Source organism: Canis lupus, chromosome 7 (genome assembly GCF_048164855.1).
Source record: "Canis lupus baileyi chromosome 7, mCanLup2.hap1, whole genome shotgun sequence".
NCBI lineage: Eukaryota > Metazoa > Chordata > Mammalia > Carnivora > Canidae > Canis > Canis lupus.
This window is the reverse complement of record NC_132844.1, coordinates 67,722,150-67,729,262: the sequence shown is the minus strand read 5'-3', so window position 1 is coordinate 67,729,262 and position 7,113 is coordinate 67,722,150. Positions and strand designations below refer to the sequence as shown.

The following is a 7,113-nucleotide window of genomic DNA, read 5'->3' as shown; positions in this document are numbered from 1 at the left end:
CCGAGGCGCACGGCCCGCGTTCACTCCTAATACCCACGTGTGCACCCACGTGGACCCCCCAGGGACCCACCCAGGTGTCCGCGTGCGCCCATGTGCACCCGTGTGCGCATGTGCAGTGACTGTGCGCTTGCGCCCGTGCCAGAGGCGGGGCCGGGGGCGGAGGAAGCAGGAGGGTACGTGTTTCGCCGAGGTGCCGGTCTGTCTGTGGGCAGGTAGGTAGGAGTGGGTTTGGGTGTGGTTGTGTGAACAGGAGCCACATGTTTGTTGTGAGGGAGGATTTCTTCCCAGGTGTTTGTGAAGGAGGACGGGACAGCTGAGGTGGGGCAGGCCCTAGCTGTCCTCATCCTTCCTGGGATCGCCTCCCAGCGGGGTCACCTTTGTCCCAAATGCCCCACTTTGATGCCCCGGGTTGGGCTGGCCTGCCCAGCAGGAAGAGCTCAATCTCGGAAAGTTGAAAGGGGCACGCAGAAGTGGGGAGCAAGAATTCACACACACACACACCCATATCCCCACTCCCACCCTCACCGCCAGCTACCTTCCCAGCAGGGCCTCGGCGGCCCTGCCGTAGGACAGGAGGGCTGCAGAATGAGGGAGGCTCTGTTCTGGCAGTGGAGACATAAGGGGACACCACTCAGTAGATCCCCAGTGCTGTGGGGGCCTCAGGGGGCAGCGGTGAATTAGGTCATAGATGCCTGGGAGAATGTGGGGAGGAGAGAAGGGAAGGGAAGGGGGCATTGCAGGAGGCAGAGGAACGAGGGAAGGCACTGAGGTGGGGAAATGCAGAGTGTACTTGAGAAAGCGGAGCTGAAGGAAACCTAAAACTCCTCTGGAGGCTGCCTTCCTCCTGGCCATGGGAGAAAACCCGGGCCTAGAGAGAGGAAGTGCTTCTAAGACCTAGAAGCAGAAATGAGGTCTCCTGACTTCCAGGTCAGTGCTCTTTCTGCTACTCCAGAAAGCCTGCGGGGAAGAAAGCCAGGGAATCAGGCTGTTGATTTTGCTTCCTTCAGCTTTCTCACCCGCAGGAGGGAGGCCAGAGTCAAGGGTTCCTGTTCTTTGCCTCCCTCTGTTAGCGGCTCACTACCTGGCACAAGTCACTTTGCCTCTCTGAACCCCACATTTCCAGCACGAAGGCAGTGGAAGGCCTGGCATCACCTGGGAATGCTGCCTTTCACTCCCTGTGAGCTAATGTTTGTCTTCGTCATCCTTCTTTCTTTAGTGGGAAGCAGAAGCTACAGTGTCATGGAGGCATTCAAATAAGTGTTTTCATTTTTATTTATTAAAGTTTTTTTTTAAGATTTTATTTATTCATGAGACACAGAGAGAGAGAGAGAGAGGCATAGACACAGGCAGAGGGAGAAGCAGGCTCCATGCAGGGAGCCTGACGTGGGACTCTGGGACTCCATCCTGGGTCTCCAGGATCACGCCCTAGGCTGAAAGCAGCGCTAAACTGCTGAGCCACCGGGGCCACCCTAAAGATTTACTTGAGAGGGAGAGAGAGCATGAACGGGGAGGGGGGGGTGTAGCCCAATGTGGGGCTCAATCCAGGGACTCTCAGATCATGACCTGAGCCAAAGGCAGATGCTTCACCAACTGAGCCACCCAGGAGCCCCAAATCAGTGTTTTTAAATGAAGGAAAGAAGGAACTATGATGGGCGCCTGGGTGGCTCAGTCCATAAAACATCCTCCCTTGGCTCAGGTCATGATCTCAGTGTCCTGGGCTCAGTGAAATCTCCTTGTCCCTCTCCTTGTTCCTCTGTGCTCTTTCTCTCTCAAATCAATAAAATCTTTTTTTTTTTTTTTTAAAAAAGAAGGAACGTTGAGCTCCATGACTCTGGTACCACCCTACCTTGAGAACCTCAGCCTCTCCCCAGGCAGGGCATAGGGTGAAGGAGGCCTCAAATCGAAAAGACCTTGAAAGGGAGGGCAGGAGAGATAAATATCCTAGCTGTACAGAGGCCTTGACTTCTCCCTGTCTCTGGGCGGATGCCCTTGAGAGCGCCCTTCCTAGTAGCCTTGGCCTTGCAGAAAACTGCTGTGGTGAGGGGGTTGGAGGAGGGGCAGGGACCTCACACAGAACAGGGGGGTGGATGGACCCAAGAGGAGCCCTGGTAGGCCTCTTCCTCACCCCTGCTCTCTCCACTCACTGCCTCTCTGCTCCTAGAAGCGTCCCCAGACCTCCTGTTCCAATCCTGGGAGGCTGGACTGGGCCTGGAATCTCCCATTTCCCATGCCAGTGATTCCTTAGTTTTTGTTTTTGTTTTTGTTTTTTCAAATTGAAATAACGCTCCTATTTTGAGGTCTTTTTCCTTTTTTTTTTCCTTTTTGTTTTAAATATTTATTATTTGAGAGAAAGAGAGCGAGCCCCTGAGCACAAGCTGGGGAGTGGGGGGGACATAAGGAAAGGGAGAAGCGGACTCCCCACTGAGTAAGGAGCCCAGTGCCTTGCGGGGACTCAATCCCAGGACCCTGAGATCATGACCTGAGCTGAAGGCAGACAACTTATCTGACTGAGCCACCCAGGCACCCTTTGAGGCCCCCTTTTCATGTTAAAGATTTTATTTTCCACTTCCCTTTTCTACGATAGCAGCTGTATTTCTTTTAAGCTTGTAAAGCATGAATCTGTGCTCATACACAAAACTAACCTATGGTGTAGAAATCAGATTGAGGTTGCCCCCAGGGATAGGGACTGACTAGGAGGGGGTACCAGGGAATATAGGGGTGCAGAAAATGTTCAAAATCTTGATTTAGATGATGGCTGCACAGATATATATACACTTGTCAAAATTCATGAAGCTGTAAACTTAAGATGTGTGCTATTGCTGTGTGTAGACTATACCTCAATAAAGTAATGTTACCATCTAAAAGACATACGTAGTTGAGGTGCCTGGCTAGCTTAGTAGAGCATGGGACTCTTGATCTCAGGGTAGTGAGTTCGAGCTCCACGGTGGACATGGAACCTACTTTTAAATTTATTTTTAAAAATTAAAAGACACATATAGGGTGTCTGGGTAGCTCAGTTGGTGAAGCGTCTGCCTTTGGCCCAGGTCCTGATCCCAGGGTCCTGGGACAGAGTCCTGTATTGGGCTCCCTGCTCTGTAGGGAGTGGCCTTCTCCCTCTGCCTCTGCCTGTCAGTTCCCCTGCTTGTGTTCTCTTTCTGTCAAATAAATAAATAAATAAATAAAATCTTAAAAAATGAAATCAAATAAAAGACACACGTACAGAGAAACATATAGAACAGTCATGCTCAGTTTAATGAATTATAAAGCAAGCACCCATGTAAACACCACGCAGAATGCCTGGTGCCCCTTGTAGTCCACAGTGCTGGCTGTAATCTCCCCTTGGACCCCAACACCAAAGACTGGGCATCTTGGCTGCAAACACCATGCACTTCCTGCTCCCCAGATTTAAGGGGACACAGAGACAGAGATGGGGTGGAACCCATGGGCTTTGGAACCTAGAATTTCCCATCAGTGCAACCCCAAGCTTGACTACAACTCCTGTTCTGGTGAGCTGAAGGAACGAAAACACACCCATTTCCCCTTTTTGGGAGGGGGGTTTCCGTCCTGGCCTCCCCAGGCCAAGTCTTGGCTGGGGGGTGGGGGATGTCCCCAGTGAAAGTCAAGGAGAAATGTGCCTTCCCTGCATCCATGCTAAAAATAATCCCAGGCAGTGCTGCTGCCACTGAGCAGCAGGAAGGACAGAATCATGTTTTGCTTTAAACCTAGAAGCAGCTCAGCAGTTGGGGGTGAGGGAGGGGTGGTAGACAGAGGCTAGGGATCTGAGAACCCTGGCAGTGCTCTCCCAGCCCCCACCTCCCAGCTGCAGCTGGTCCTCTCAGGGGGTGCCTGCGAGGGGGGTGAGAGAGAGAGAGAGAATGTGTATGTGTGGTGACAGGGCCTTCCAGCAGAGCAGGAAGCTGGGGAAGGTTGGAGATGGGTGGGGAGGGGTCTCTGTCCTGATAACCAAACTGTGTAGGCTGCAGGGCAAGAGTCATGTACTCTGCGGGGTCCCCACCACCTCTGAGAAGAGCTCTGACCCAGAACCCCACACCCAGCTCCCTCAGGGGCCCCTGTCCTCCTGCAGGGTGGCGCCTGCCCCTTGGGAGTTCCTGGCACACACAGGGCTGAAGTTTGTCACTTCACAGTCCCCAGCTCTGTCTAGCTTTTGCTCTGCCCTAAGACATAGGGAGGTCCTCAAGGGCGGGTGCGGTCCAGTGGTGAGGAATTTCCCTGGAAACGGGAAGTTCAAGATGTGTCAGTGTGGGATCCCAGCTTGAGGAGTAAGTGGCTGAGCACAGGCAAGAGGCACCCCCGGCCGCCCTCTCCTGCTCTCTCTCCCCCAACAGCTCCCCTGGCTGTCTCATGCAGCAGAGGCTTCACATGGTGACAGGATCATCCTGCAGGTGACCTCAGTTCTCCCAAGGTAACAATAAAACTATCGTGAATTGAATGAAATGAATGTGTGTCATGTTCCAGGCATTGCACTGTCTTACATGGATTATCTTATTTAATCTCTCAGCGAGCCTGTGTTATCAGAATTATTACTCTACCTATTTACAGATGATGACACTGAGACGATGATGAAGTGCTTGTCCTAGGATCCCACTGGTAGTAGGTGGAAGAGACAGGGCTCAAAGTTATGATTTGGACAGAGAATGTCCAGAGAATCGATGAGACAAATTTTTAGAAATTGGACCTTCCCAGATAATTTAGGGATACATGGTTGCTATACTTGATACTTTGGTAGGAAAACACACACACACACACACACACACACACACACACACACACCAAAAACAAACCAGCAGTGGCTTTAGAGTCAAAATTTTCACTACCAGTTATGATTTTGGCCAAGAAACTTGACCATTCTGAGCCTCGGTCTCCATCTCTACAAAATAGGTACAATAATCCTTGCATAGAACTGCTGTAATGAATTCAAATGCAGCATTTTTTCTAAACTTGGAAAACTCCAAGCTCCTTACTGCCTCAGGGCCTTTGCATGTGCTGTAACCTATGCCTGGAACCCTCAGCCCCAGATGTTCACATACTGGTTTGTTTTTGTCATCTTGGTCTCAGGTCTTTCTTTAGACCAGGCTTCCCTGACTAACCCATTACCCTTAGCAGCATCGTTCTTGTTTTTCAAGCATTGTTCTGAAATTATCTTGCTAATTTATTTGTTTTGTTTATGGCCTATCCTCCCTCTCCAACTGTCCAGGATGTAAGTTTCTTGAGCACTAGGATCTCTGTAGGGTTTAAGGACCCATTCCCAATGCTCAAAGCAGCACCTGGCCAAATCAGAGGTTCCTAAATATTTATGAATGAGTGCATGATCATGCTTTAAAAACGCATTATTTTCCAGTTTATTATTTTCTGTCACAGGCTTCACTAAGCCAAAGGGCAGTAAATGTGGGTTAATGAGGGCTTGAGAGAGGGCTTTGGGCCTGGCCCATGCCCAGCCCTGAAGCTCCCAGGCTGCACAGAGCCATGCTTGGGCTTCCGGCTGCTCCAGGATAAAGGTCAACCCTTTTGCTGGAACATGAGGTTCTGTACCATCTGGGCCTGCCTGCCTCTGGCCTCATCTCCCTGGGTTCTCCAACCTGTACTCCATGTCCAGGCCAGACCAAACAACTCAAAGTGCCTACTGGAGAACACAGGCTGCTTCATGTCACTGTACCTTTATAGACACTACTCCTTCTACCTGGAACACTCTGCACCCTGGCTCTGCCTGGCTAGCTCCTCTCAGACTTGAAGATTAGCCTCCTCAGAGGAGCCCTCCCTGACTCCTCTGGCCACATCCAGTCCCCAACTTTCCAGGGCACTCTTATGATTTGTTTTTTTGTTTGTTTGTTTGTTTGTTTTACAGTCTCTCAAGTAGCCTAGAGATCTCTTGAGGGCAGTGACCAGGTTTGGCACCCCCAGGATGAAGCGCGGTGTCTGGTGCATACAGTAGGTGATTAATAAGATGCCCCAGCACAGCTTTTAGACTTTGGGTCCCCACGAATTAACAGAAGTCCTGGAGCACACAGTAGGTGCTCATTAAGTACCCAGTGAATGCGTGAACCTCAGCAATCTGACATTGGCAGAAGCTGGGGGCAAGGTGAGGCATGCAGGTGGGAAGTAGGAATGGAAGATGCATCCTTGGAAACAAGTCGGTGTCAGAGGGGGCCCCAGGACACTTCCCAGGAAAATGAACACATAAACAGCAGGAAAAAAAAAAAAAATACGGATGGATGGAGGCATATAAACAGGGCTCTCAGTGAGCAAAGACAGAGAAGGATGAAAGAGGAAGAACTGGACTCAGAGGGGACAGAATGTGCCCATGAGAGCTGCAGAAGACAGGAAGCCAGAGACTGGAACAGGCTGACTCGCTACAGGATGTCTGGTGCCCTTGCTTCAGCCTCCGGGGGTAGATAAGGGTGGTGTGGGCAGTGTGGTGCTGTGGTCCCCTCCTAGGGTGGGAGGGCTGGGTGAAAGGCCACAGGTCACGAGATTTTGGGACATCTTAGGAAACTCTTCCTCTCTTAGCTCAGAAGAGGCCCTGTGTTATGAAACACAGCACCCAAGATATCACAGCCACAAACCTAGCTTCTTGCCCTTGGGTGAGCAACTTAGTGTTTCTTGCCTCAGTTTTCCCATCAGGAAAGTGAGTACTGTTCTCCTGGAAAGGAACGTTAGGGTCATACTGAGTTAGGACGTGTAAGTGAAATGCACATGGGCTGATACAAAGGCCAGGGACTGACATTAACGATAGTGATTTCTCCCAAAGTCCTGCTGTGCCCAGGTCCTAAGAGAGGCTGTGCCTTCATGTCACTGAGTACCACAGATAGACCCAAGTTCAGAGACTCAGCCTCTGTTTTTTTTTATTTGATGCCGGATCAATACAGCAAGGCAAAGTTAATTCCTGCTGAGAGGGTGAGTGGCCGCAGGCATGCCAGCTGGCTGAGAGACAACCGAGGATGCCTTGGCCAGCAAGCCCGACCATTGAGCTCCAACACTGACTGAGTGTTCTCTGGGGCCTCTATGTTTCAGCCTGTCAAATGGGCTGAAGACAGTTTTCTGGCTATCAGATTATACCTCGAAGCATGCATGCACTCCAAGGAGGCAGCGTTCCTG

General features: G+C 50.9%; 1 protein-coding gene and 1 long non-coding RNA gene across 2 annotated transcripts in view; one reads left to right on the top strand and one right to left on the bottom strand.

The window, feature by feature from the left end:
- FKBP5 (FKBP prolyl isomerase 5) overlaps positions 1 to 7,113 on the bottom strand; it is a 136,683-nt gene that overhangs the window by 126,510 nt on the left and 3,060 nt on the right. The gene's annotated exons all lie outside the window — the stretch shown is intronic.
- On the top strand, positions 142 to 5,966 carry LOC140637151 (uncharacterized). Its single transcript, XR_012034402.1, has 3 exons — positions 142 to 212; positions 4,347 to 4,423; positions 5,864 to 5,966. It is a non-coding gene; the product is annotated as an uncharacterized lncRNA (long non-coding RNA).